Source organism: Pan troglodytes, chromosome 11, assembly GCF_028858775.2.
Source record: "Pan troglodytes isolate AG18354 chromosome 11, NHGRI_mPanTro3-v2.0_pri, whole genome shotgun sequence".
Taxonomy (NCBI): domain Eukaryota; kingdom Metazoa; phylum Chordata; class Mammalia; order Primates; family Hominidae; genus Pan; species Pan troglodytes.
In genome coordinates this window covers 99118247-99129400 of record NC_072409.2, presented here as the reverse complement: position 1 = coordinate 99129400, position 11154 = coordinate 99118247, and the positions used below count along the sequence as shown (strand labels likewise).

At 39.9% G+C, this 11154-nt stretch overlaps 1 protein-coding gene across 18 annotated transcripts in view; it reads right to left on the bottom strand.

Moving 5' to 3' along the window:
• Window positions 1-11154, bottom strand: part of BNC2 (basonuclin zinc finger protein 2) — a 455057-nt gene that overhangs the window by 360034 nt on the left and 83869 nt on the right. The window contains exons 1-2 of one of the 18 annotated variants that reach the window (XM_054658731.2): window positions 5512-5773; window positions 5195-5369 (exon numbers count right to left, since the gene is read on the bottom strand). The exons of the other annotated variants lie outside the window; for them this stretch is intronic. The gene's annotated coding sequence lies outside the window, so the exon portion shown is untranslated. Of the gene's footprint in view, window positions 1-5194; window positions 5370-5511; window positions 5774-11154 lie in introns of those variants that run through there. 18 annotated transcript variants of the gene reach the window in all.

Genomic DNA, 11154 nt, shown 5'->3' with positions numbered 1-11154 from the left:
TGTCCAAAACCAAAACCTACCTGCCCAACGCAGTTGCTGCCTCAGCAGGACTGAGACCAGAAGTGGAACCCCGACCAGGACAGGCACTTCTACGCTGACTTTCAGCCACGAGGACCTGCAGGAAACTCCTCCATATTACCTACCCCTCAAGTTTATAAGTATGGCTTTAGAATACACACCATGATTTACTTATTCATATTTTTTTAAGAGGGAGTTTCGCTCTTGTCGCCCAGGCTGGAGTGCAATGGAACCATCTGGGCTCACTGCAGCCTTCGCCTCCTGGGTTCAAGCGATTCTCCTCTCTCAGTCTCCCAAGTAGCTGGGATTACAGGAGCCCACCACCACGCCTAGCTATTTTTGTATTTTTAGTAGAGACGGGGTTTCACCATGTTGCCCAGGCTGGTCTCGAACTTCTGAGCTCAGGCAAGCTGCCCACCTCGGCCTCCAAAAGTGCTAGGATTACAAGTGTGACCCACAGCGCCCAGCCACCTTGATTTATTTAAATTCAGATTAAAATTATTTAAAATGGCTAGTACTCCTTAAGGATATAATCAACTAGCTGTAGGGAAGAAACAGACACAAAGGAAAGAAAAACAGTCCTGGATTTAAAATAACTTCAGAAATATCCCAATTTAGAGCAACAGCCAATTAATTGTAAAGACGTAATTTTAATTGTAATGCACAATACAAACCACTCCACTAATTCTGTTATTTGAAAGAAAGCAAGCACTCTCTTTCAGAATAATTTAAAAAATTAAACACTTAAGTAATTCCAAATTTGAGGTGATGTGATGGGCAACACGAAGGAAACAAATTAATGAAGTTAATAATAAGGGTCAATTGAAAGAAACGAATATGAAGGAATCATTCTTTAAAAGATAGGACAGTGGCAGCCAGGCGTGGTGGCTCACACCTGTAATCCCAGCACTTTGGGAGGCCAAGGTGGGCGGATCACCTGAGGTCAGGAGTTCGAGACCAGCCTGGTCAACATGGCAAAACCCCATCTCTACTAAAAAAACAAAAATTAGCTGGGCATGGTGGCACACGCCTGTAATCCCAGCTACTCAGGAGGTTGAAGCAAGAGAATCACTTGAACCTAGGAGGCGGAGGTTGCAGTGAGCCGAGATGGCACCACTACACTCCAGCCTGGGCAACAGAGAGAGACTTCTGTCTCAAAAAAAATAATAAATAATTAAAAAATTAAAGTAAATAAATAAATAAATAAACGATAGGACAGTGGTTTGGGGCAGACAAAGGCAAGAAGAGTCTTAGCCAAGGTAAATGGATGTGGGGGTATGAACAGATTAGAAAACTAGTACCAGATGAAGAGCAAAAAGGAGAACAGGGACATTCTGCCACATGAGTTGTAATATTCAAAAGACCTGTGAAAAACATGAGGAGCAAATTTGAATTGAATTTATCATCAAACCTCAGGGAAATTATTTCATAAGAACTGTTAGGGGCTGGACATGGTGGCTCACGCCTGTAATCCCAGCACTTTGGGAGGCCGAGGCGGGCAGATCACGAGGTCAGCAGATCGAGACCATCCTGGCTTACACAGTGAAACCCCGTCTCCACTAAAAATACAAAAAATTAACCAGGCGTGGTGGCGGGTACCTGTAGTCCCAGCTACTCAGGAGGCTGAGGCAAGAGAATGACGTGAACCCGGGAGGCGGAGCTTGCAGTGAGTGGAGATTGCACCACTGCACTCCAGCCTTGGCGACAGGGCAAGACTCCATCTCAAAAAAAAAAAAAAAAAAAACTGTTAGGATGTAAAAAGCATGTCAGAATCACGCATGACTGTAAAATCAAAGCAAGCACTGTTTATAATAACAAAAAATTGGATACAACCTAAACATCCTCCCAAAGAGAAGTGGTGACAATAAGTATGGTACTCCCATACAATGGAATTCTCTGAGACCGGAAAAAAATTATATACATTCCATGTTACTAAACACTGAAAATATCTATACTGGCAATGAGAAAACAGCAATTAAACAAAACACATACTATGATCTAACTTCTACTTCCAAAGCCACACTAACATATATGTATGTAGATGTGTATGGAATAAAGACTAGAAAAGTATAAACTAGAATGGCCATAGTAGGTGACTAAATGGCAAATGAATTTTATTTTCTCCTCCCCTTTTCTCTATTTTCTGCATTTTCCTATTTTATAAATGAAAAACAATGACTCTCATAATGAGGAAACTGTAAAGATACATACACACAAATACTACAATTACTCTCATAATGAGGATATTGTAAAGATACATACACACAAATACTTTCTTTTTAAGGCAATAAATGATGTTCTCTATTGGTAGAGACCCAAAGGAGTGCTGCTGCCTGGCAGAGGTATTAGAGCAGTGACAAAATTCCAGAGTCTTCATGAAAACAGGATTCTGAGACAAAGATACAAACTTTGGAAGAAAAAACCCCTAAACTACCAACAATCATCATAATATATATAAATCCTTCTTTTCAGCCAAAAAAAAGTGATGACCTAAGCCACTTCATTCAAAACAATAATCCAAATAAGAAATAGAAAGGACAATCTATTAAGCACATATTATGTGTCAGATACTTTCACATTATTTCTCTTTCACAACAACTTGCAAGGTAGCATCTGTATTTTGCAGATAAAAGGCTCAAAAGGAACAAGCACACTTCTAGTGCACATTGGACCACAGAGCCTATACCTAGTTTACCACACTTCCAAGCCTGAGCTCTTTCCACTGCACAAGGCTTCAAACGAGATCCTTAATGCATAGTTCTCAAAGTGGTATAAGCTGAAATCTCAGATGCCCAAACAACTTCAGAAAGGACTCCATTATCCTCTGTTAAATACAAAACAAGTATTAAAGAATAGGAGGGCAGAGGAAGGGGAAAGGCAGCAAGGGTCTGATATGAAGGCAGCCAAGCAGGTTATGTTAAAGACTTCTGACCCCTAAGATAAAATGATATTTTTAGAAATGCTCCTTTTGCCTTCTTTTGGGGATGGCAGTGGTAATGCAATGTTCAAACAAAAGATGTTAATTAGATGTCAGGCTCCTGCCTGTAATCCCAGTACTTTGAGAGGCCAAGGATGGTTGATTGCTTGCGGTCAGGAGTTCAAGACCAACCTAGGTTACTCCATCTCTACAAAAATTGTAAAAAAAAAAAAAAAAAAAAAAAAAAAAGAAAGAAAAGAAAAGAAAAAAAAACCAGCCAAGCATGGTGGCGTGCACCTGTAATTCCAGCTACTTAGGAGGCTGAGGTAGGAGGACAGCTTGAGCCCAGAAGGTGGAGGTTGCAGTGAGCCAGTATCACACTACTGCACTCCAGCCTGCGTGACAGAGAGACCCTCTCTCAAAAAAAAAAAAAAAAAAAAAAAAAGATTTTGATAAGATAGTTACCAGAGGTAAGTAGAAGAAAGCAGATTTAAGAAGTATCCAAGAGGTAAAACTGACAAGATCCTACTGACTGATGTGCTATTATCTTAAACCCAGCAACATATAAGCTTAATTCTAAACATATTTATATATACCTTAACGACTAACAAGCTCTGAAGGCATTTCCAATTTAGGGTATCACAACTTTATTTCTACCTTCATTTTTGCCTTTATAAGGCACAACCACCCAGGCTGATTTACATATTTAAAAGTATTTGATTGACCAACTGATGGATAAATAAAACTGCGACCTATCCATACAATGAAATATTAAGAGGCAAAGAAAATAATAAAATATTGATATATGGCACAACATGGATGAACCTTGAAAATGTAAGAAGAAGCCAGTTACAAAGTACCACATATAGTATAATTCCATTTGTATGAAATGTCCAGAAGAGCCAATCCACAGAGAAAAAGTAGATTATGGTGGCTGCCTATGGCTGGAGGAATGGCAGTGTTGTGGGGGGCCAGGAAGGTGAAAGCTAAAGGGTACGGGTTTCTTTTCTGAGGTAATAAAAACGTTTTAAAATTGATTGTAGTGATAGTTAGACAATATACTAAAAACTACTGAAACTGGCCAGGCGTGGTGGCTCACGCCTGTGATCCCAGCACTTTGGGAGGCCGAGGCGGGCGGATCACAAGGTCAGCAGATCGAGACCATCCTGGCCAACACGGTGAAACCCCGTCTCTACTAAAAATACAAAAAATTAGCCGGGCGCGGTGGCGGGTGCCTGTAGTCCCAGCTACTAGGGAGGCTGAGGCAGGAGAATGGCGCGAACCCGGGAGGCGGAGCTTGCAGTGAGCCGAGATCGCGCCACTGCACTCCAGCCTGGGAGACAGAGCGAGACTCCGTCTCAAAAAAAAAAAAAAAAAACTATTGAAACTAATAAAAACATCTTGGCTGCGCTCGGTGGCTCACGCCTGTAATCCCAGCACTGTGGGAGGCAGAGGCTGGCAGATCATGAGGTCGGGAGATCAAGACCATCCTGGCCAACATGGGGAAATCCCGTCTCTACTAAAAATACAAAAATTATCTGGGCGTAGTGGCGGGCGCCTGTACTCCCAGCTACTCGCGAGACTGAGGCAAGGGAATCGCCTGAACCCAGGAGGCAGAGGCTGCAGTGAGCCGAGATCACACCACTACACTCCAGCCTGGCGACAGGGCAAGACTCCGCCTTAAAAAAAAAAAAAAAAAAAAAATCTTAAGTAGGTGAATTGTATATTATGTGAATTACATTTCAATAAAGCTTTTTAAAAAGTATTGGGTTTTTTTTAATACTTATTGATTATCTATGATGTACTGGACAGTAAGGCAAACACAGGATAAACAGATGAAAACAACAGGACTTCAACCCCAGAAGAGCAAAAAATCTGCAAAAAATAAAACCCCTGTAAACCAAGTGGCTTCTAGTATTAAGATAGAATACCTTGTTATGTGGGAAACATCCTAGACATCTTTAAGAAAAAAAATGTTTACCTAAGAAACAATTCCAGTTTTCTTTTGATTCTTAACACTACAGAGGTATTTATTTAATAACAGATCTATTCCAATTAACTTACCAAAAAGAGTACTTAATCATGCACTTAAAGAAAATTCTCTATAAGACATAATTCCTTTGTTTGAAAAAAAAGAGAGAGAGAAGCTATCTCCAGATAACACGCTTTATCCAGGGACTTCTTTTTTTTTTAGAGTGGGCACTCTAAAAAAATGGGATCTAATTGTTTCATGTTTTTATTAATGCAAAACGACATTACCCTTCAGTTTTGTGTCCAGCCACATAACATTTTGTTCAGCTGATATGCTTTTACTTGAACAGATACAAAAAAGATTCATTTTCAAATTCGCACCAAAGGTCTGAAGATCTGGATTCAAGACCTCATGTTATCAGGGCTGGACTGATACTGGAGGCAGGTGGCAGACAATGCATACCTACAAAAAAAAAGCAGGGGCATAGAAGAAAGGCTATAACTTTATTATTATTATTATGTATTTTTTTTAAGATGGAGTCTCGCTCTGTTGCCCAGGCTGCAGTGCAGTGGCGCAATCGTGGCTCACTGCAACCTCCACCTACCAGGTTCAAGCAATTCTCCTGCCTCAGCCACCCGAGCAGCTGGGACTACAGGCGCAAGCCGCCAGGCACAGCTAGTTTTTTGTACTTTAGTAGAGACGGGGTTTCGTCGTGTTGCCCATGCTGGTCGCGAACTCCTAAGCTCAGGCAATCTGCCCGCCCTGGCCTCCCAAAGTGCTGAAAGGAAATATGAAAGATTTAATTAAATGTTTCAATACAAACACATTCGTGGCAGAATTTTTAAAACAACAAGAAGTTAGAAACAATCTACTTTTCCAATATAAGTATATTGGAAAATATATAATAAGTGATGTATAAATGAATAATAGTTGATGATAGAATATTATACAGCCATTAAAATTGATATTTTACAAATACTTCCAATGATATGAACACAATTAATGTGCTTTTTATGTTAACTGTAAAATATCAGTTACAAAATAGCATATTTGATATCATCTCAATTTTATAAAACCAAAGATGGAAAGGAGAAAACTGGTAAGGATATTTACAAAATGACAAGTAAGATTATCTATATAATATTATTATGACTTTCAATTTTTAATAATTTTGTATAGGCCAGGCATGGTGGCTCACGCCTGTAATCTCAACACTTTGGGAGGCCGAGGGGGGCGGATCACGAGCTCAGGATATCGAGACCAGCCTGGCCAACATGGGGAAACCCCATCTCTACTAAAAATACAAAAATTATCTGGACTTGGTGGCGTGCACCTGTAGTCCCAGCTACTCGGGAGGCTGAGGCAGAAGAATTGCTGGAACCTAGGAGGCAGAGGTTTCGGTCAGCCAAGATTGTGCCACTGCACTCCAGCCTGGTGATAGAGCGAGACTCTGTCTCAAAAAAATAATAATAATGATAATAATAATGATAATTTTGTATAATTAAATTTTTTTAGAATAAATGAGTATTTCTATCGGGGTAAGAAATCAATAAGTTTGTAGTCATTTTTCATCTCCTCATCAAGTAAAGTGCAGAGGAAAATTTTTCTGAGCCAAAATGAGAGTTCTAGTTATTTGAGTTCTAGTTGCCTAAAGTTTTTACATACTAGTCTAATGTGCTGACTTCTCTATTTTCTCTGGACTTTTACCAATGTTGTTCTTTGTACCAGAAGCATTTGTAGCAACCCTTCCTAGACCCCTTCCTCTGGCTGACTCTGAAGAATAAAGAGGCAGAGGTGTCACTTCCTCCAGGAAGTCTTTGGGCACCACTCACATATGTGCCGATGGAACTCTGGGCTTAGGGGTTCCACACCATTTATCATAGTACATGGTACTGTGGTTGCCTGGTTTCATATTCTCCTCCCCTACCAGACTCTAAGATACTCTGAAGGCCAGAAACGTCTACCTTTTGTTCACTACTATATCCGCTATCATTCCTAGCACATAGTATGAACATGGAATATTCATTCCTAGCACATAGTATGAACATGGAATATTCATTTTTGGAAAAAGTGAATGTATTAATGAATGAGTGAGTAAGTGAATAGTCTACCTTAGAAGCTAAGCATGCCTAATTCTTAGAAGCATTTACTCTGAAGTAAAGCAGGGGTGTTTCATATAATGAAAACATCGGAGTGTAATCACTCAGTACTTTAAGCAAAAGACAGGTCTTAATGCTGCTTGTGTTTTCAGAGTTCAAAACTCTGAAAGCATGAAGCTAGTAGAAAGTTAAATATATCCAATAACAGGGTATTAAATATGTTAATGTCTTAAATACACAATTTGCAAATAAACAGAAGTAAGTTGAAATTAAGGGAGACAATTAAAATAGATTATACCACATTTCCTGAACTTGGTTCCCAAAGATCAGATTCAGATGTTGCTTTTATTCATAAGCTTTGAAAAAGTAAATAAAACATTCTGCACACTGCTCACCATAAACCTTAACTCACCATTCAAATTTAATCTAAACACAAACATAAACCTAAAACCTCCTCCAGTCCCACAAATACTCAGACAACCAAAATCTGATTTCCAGGACAAAAATGTTACTCTACAAGTACAATATTTATGCTGAAGAGATAAATTATGCAAATCACAATGGTTTATGCTTATGTTATAGCTACGCTTACTCTTCTGCATACGACAAGTTTCAAGAGTCTACAAATTTACATAAAGCTCAGGTTGTCTAATGATTAAACAATTTTACTATTTAGGACAGTTTTAATATTGATTCAGCTTTAAGATATATTTGGGAACAGCTTCAAATGATATGCACTGCTTTACATTATTGACTTAGCACTTGATCACAGTATCTCTATAACAACCTCAAAAATTAATTCACAAATTAAACCTCTACTTCATTTAAACCACTATTATATTCACCTTTCTTCCATGCTGTCTAGAAATATTTTTTCTTAAGTAATTCCAGTGAAATCGCAAAGCTATATTTAAACTAGATCAATCATCCCTAACCTTTGGCTAACTGACAACCCAATTAGCCAAAACTGTATTGGTAAATTTTCCAAATATAAGTTTTAAAATTCTTTTATATTTTTAAAGTATCGATACATATATGAAAATGTTGGAAGATTTTAGAATTATTAAAATTTCAAGCAAAGTAATTAGTGACACCTTAACAGTGGAATAGCATCCGATTTTTCCAGTGAATTTGGGAAAAAGGCAAAATTTCTGCTTAAAACAAGAAAAAAAATTCCTATTCAAGGAATGGAGGAAAGCATCACATGAATAAGAAACAAACATGACTATCTTTTTAGTCAAAAAGACTTTCCTGCCGCACTGCTGTAGCACTGGAGATTCTGGGAGCACAGTCCCAGCCCTGGAGTTGCTTACAATGTAGCAGGGAAGACAGCTGTGCAAACAGATAATTAGGGTTCAGAGTATTCAGGGGATGTTGCCCTAAGGTCTTTGCAGTAGTCTGGTGCTACTTTTCTAACTATTTACCACTACTACTACTATACTACCACTACTAAAAGTAAATAAAGTATTTTCAAGAATTTCTAAATCTAGTTTGGAGCGCTATACAAATGTACAAATAATTGTCCCACAAGGGACAAAGTAATAAGTGCCTTAAGAAAAAGACTGCAAAATAAGAGGTATTCCTGGGATACAATATGGATAGGACACAATATCAAAAGAGTGTCAGAAAGAAATGGAGGTAGAAAGGTACGCAAGCCTACACTCAAGGAGGGATACTGAGCACAGAGGTAAGGGCTTACTCTGCATACAGAGAGTCTGCAATAAATGAAGTTTTGGGGCTGAGCACTGGCAAAGTCAGAGGTGTTTTTAAAAGCCTCCAATCTCAATGACTAGAGTATCCTAGAGAAAGTCTAAAGGTAAAGTGGGCAGGTACTGCAACAAGCCTATAGTAGGTCAGTGGGAATGAAAAGGAGTTAAAAGAGTGATGTGAACTCACAGTATAAACCACTCCCCTGCCCTCCAACTGTGGAGCAATAATAATGAGACTTTTTCTTTTAAGGAGGGAACTGTTCCAGAAGGCAATGCAAACTAAAACAATCTACTTCCAGGACTTGGTAAATGACAAGAGTGGAAGAAGAAATAAGATGACGATCATTCAAGTTTTTAAGCGCGTGAGACCCAGAGAATGGACACTTACAGAGGCTGATTAATACAGTACGAATACAGTATTCTCTGTATGTGCTTATGCTACAAAGCATTTTATAAAGACAGCTTCCAGTGTACCTTTTGGAAAGGGAATGTGTTTGCACTTTGTAGAAAAGAACGGGAACTTTAAACCCACCTGTGCTGAACCCAACTACCCACTAGGCGAGGTTAATATGTGTCCACATTTATGCTCTCATTGCAGTGCAAGACAAGACTGCTCACGCCTTAAAGTATCCCACTGGGCAGGTTCGTGCGAGGGCCTTCACCTCCTGTTTAATAGTGTGGATGAACAGTTGTTCTCCATTTCACAGATATCACCACTGCAAAAACTGAGGCCACAGGGAAAGTAAGGGGATCAGGTGACTACTTAAGGTGATGGAAATTCTTGCTATATATTTCTTTTTTTTAGTTGAGACAGAGTTTTGCTCTGCCACCCAGGTTGGAGTGCTGTGGCTCGTTATTGCCTAACTGCAACCTCCACCTCCCAGGTTCAAGCAATTCTCCTGCCTCAACCTCCTGAGTGGCTGGGACTACAGTCCTGTACCACTACAGCCGGCTTTTTTTTTTTTTTTTTTTTTTTTTTAAGTAGAGATGAGGTTTCACCATGTTGGCCAGGCTGGTCTCAAACTCCTGACCTCAGGTGATCGGCCCACCTCGGCCTCCCAAAGTGCTGGGATGAGCCACCATGCACAGCCTATGTATTTATTTACGAAAGAATGGATGCAGGCTGGGCGCATCCATTCTTGAGTAAATCAGTGAACCAAGCTTGTACCATTGCACTCCAGCCTGGGCAACAGAGGCAGATGCTGTCTCCAAAAAAAAAAAAAAGTATGCAAAAATAATAATACACAAAAACTTGACAGAAACAAATGGCAATGTGAACACATTGCTGGGGCCTTTTCCCAGGGCCCTGAAGGAAAATCCACCTCTGGGCCTGTGCAGCTATTTAGAAGAACTGGAGCTCGCTGGTCCTCTGAGGAAGCTGAAAGGAAGGCAGGAATAGGGTAGTCTCGGGAACCACAGACACCTTCCCCTGTGAGAAGCAGCAGTAAACTTTCCTGGACAGCACCCAAAGAGTTAAAATTACCCATGAAAATATAAGTGAAAAGAGTGGAGTGGCTTAGACTGGCTGATTACTCTTCTAAGAATCTCATTTGACAGAGGTAAAATACAAAGAAAGTGTGGGCTAGTTTTTACAGAAAACATATGGGAACTTACCTGGGGAAATTTGCTTTCTCTTAACTAAACAAGGAGTCTTTTCAGGTATTTTGAGTTGAAATTGGGAAGGACAGTCTTAATTATAGAAAATGTGGAGAAAGACTGAGCCATTGGAGAATGGTGACCATGGTGCATTAATATTCAACTTCATTCCTGGGTAGGTGGAAGAAGACTAGAACAGGACTTAGAATTTTACATACAAAGACCCAGTATAGAAGAAAAGGAGGGGGAAAAAAAGTCAGTCTCTACCTGAAGAAGCTTACACACGAGACTTTAAGAGAAAGATCAACAAATATTAGAGAAAATTACTTTATCCCCCAAACTGTGGCTCTTCAAAATAAAGTTACAACAGATATGAAACGTAAACCCTTTTCTGTCCCGGATACCATATAATCAGGGTTCCAAGAGAATGCATGCATGGGGCAAGCAAATTTCGTCAGAACTCCCTCTCTAGCTCTGAACCCCAACTGCAGAAAGGGGGAGAGGCCCTGCCCCAAATGTAAGGGGCAGAGTCCTGCTGGGAACCCACAGGATGACTGTGATACAGGTGGGGAAAAAAGAGCAAAACCACAAAGACTGGCATCCTCAAGGGAAGGTCATTGATCTGCGGCACAATAACTCCCACCCTGCAACAGTCTAATTCCCTTCCCCCATCCCAAAACTCACCCCAAACCCACGTGGTTGGGCAGATTCTCCCCTCTCCTACTTGTTAGTGGGAAGGGACTGGAAAGAGCAAAAGATCTGACAATCAGTGATTAAACAGGACAGGCTAGAGATGAGTAACAGTGATTCCAGGCTCCCTTGAAAATAATAAATGGCAGAGGG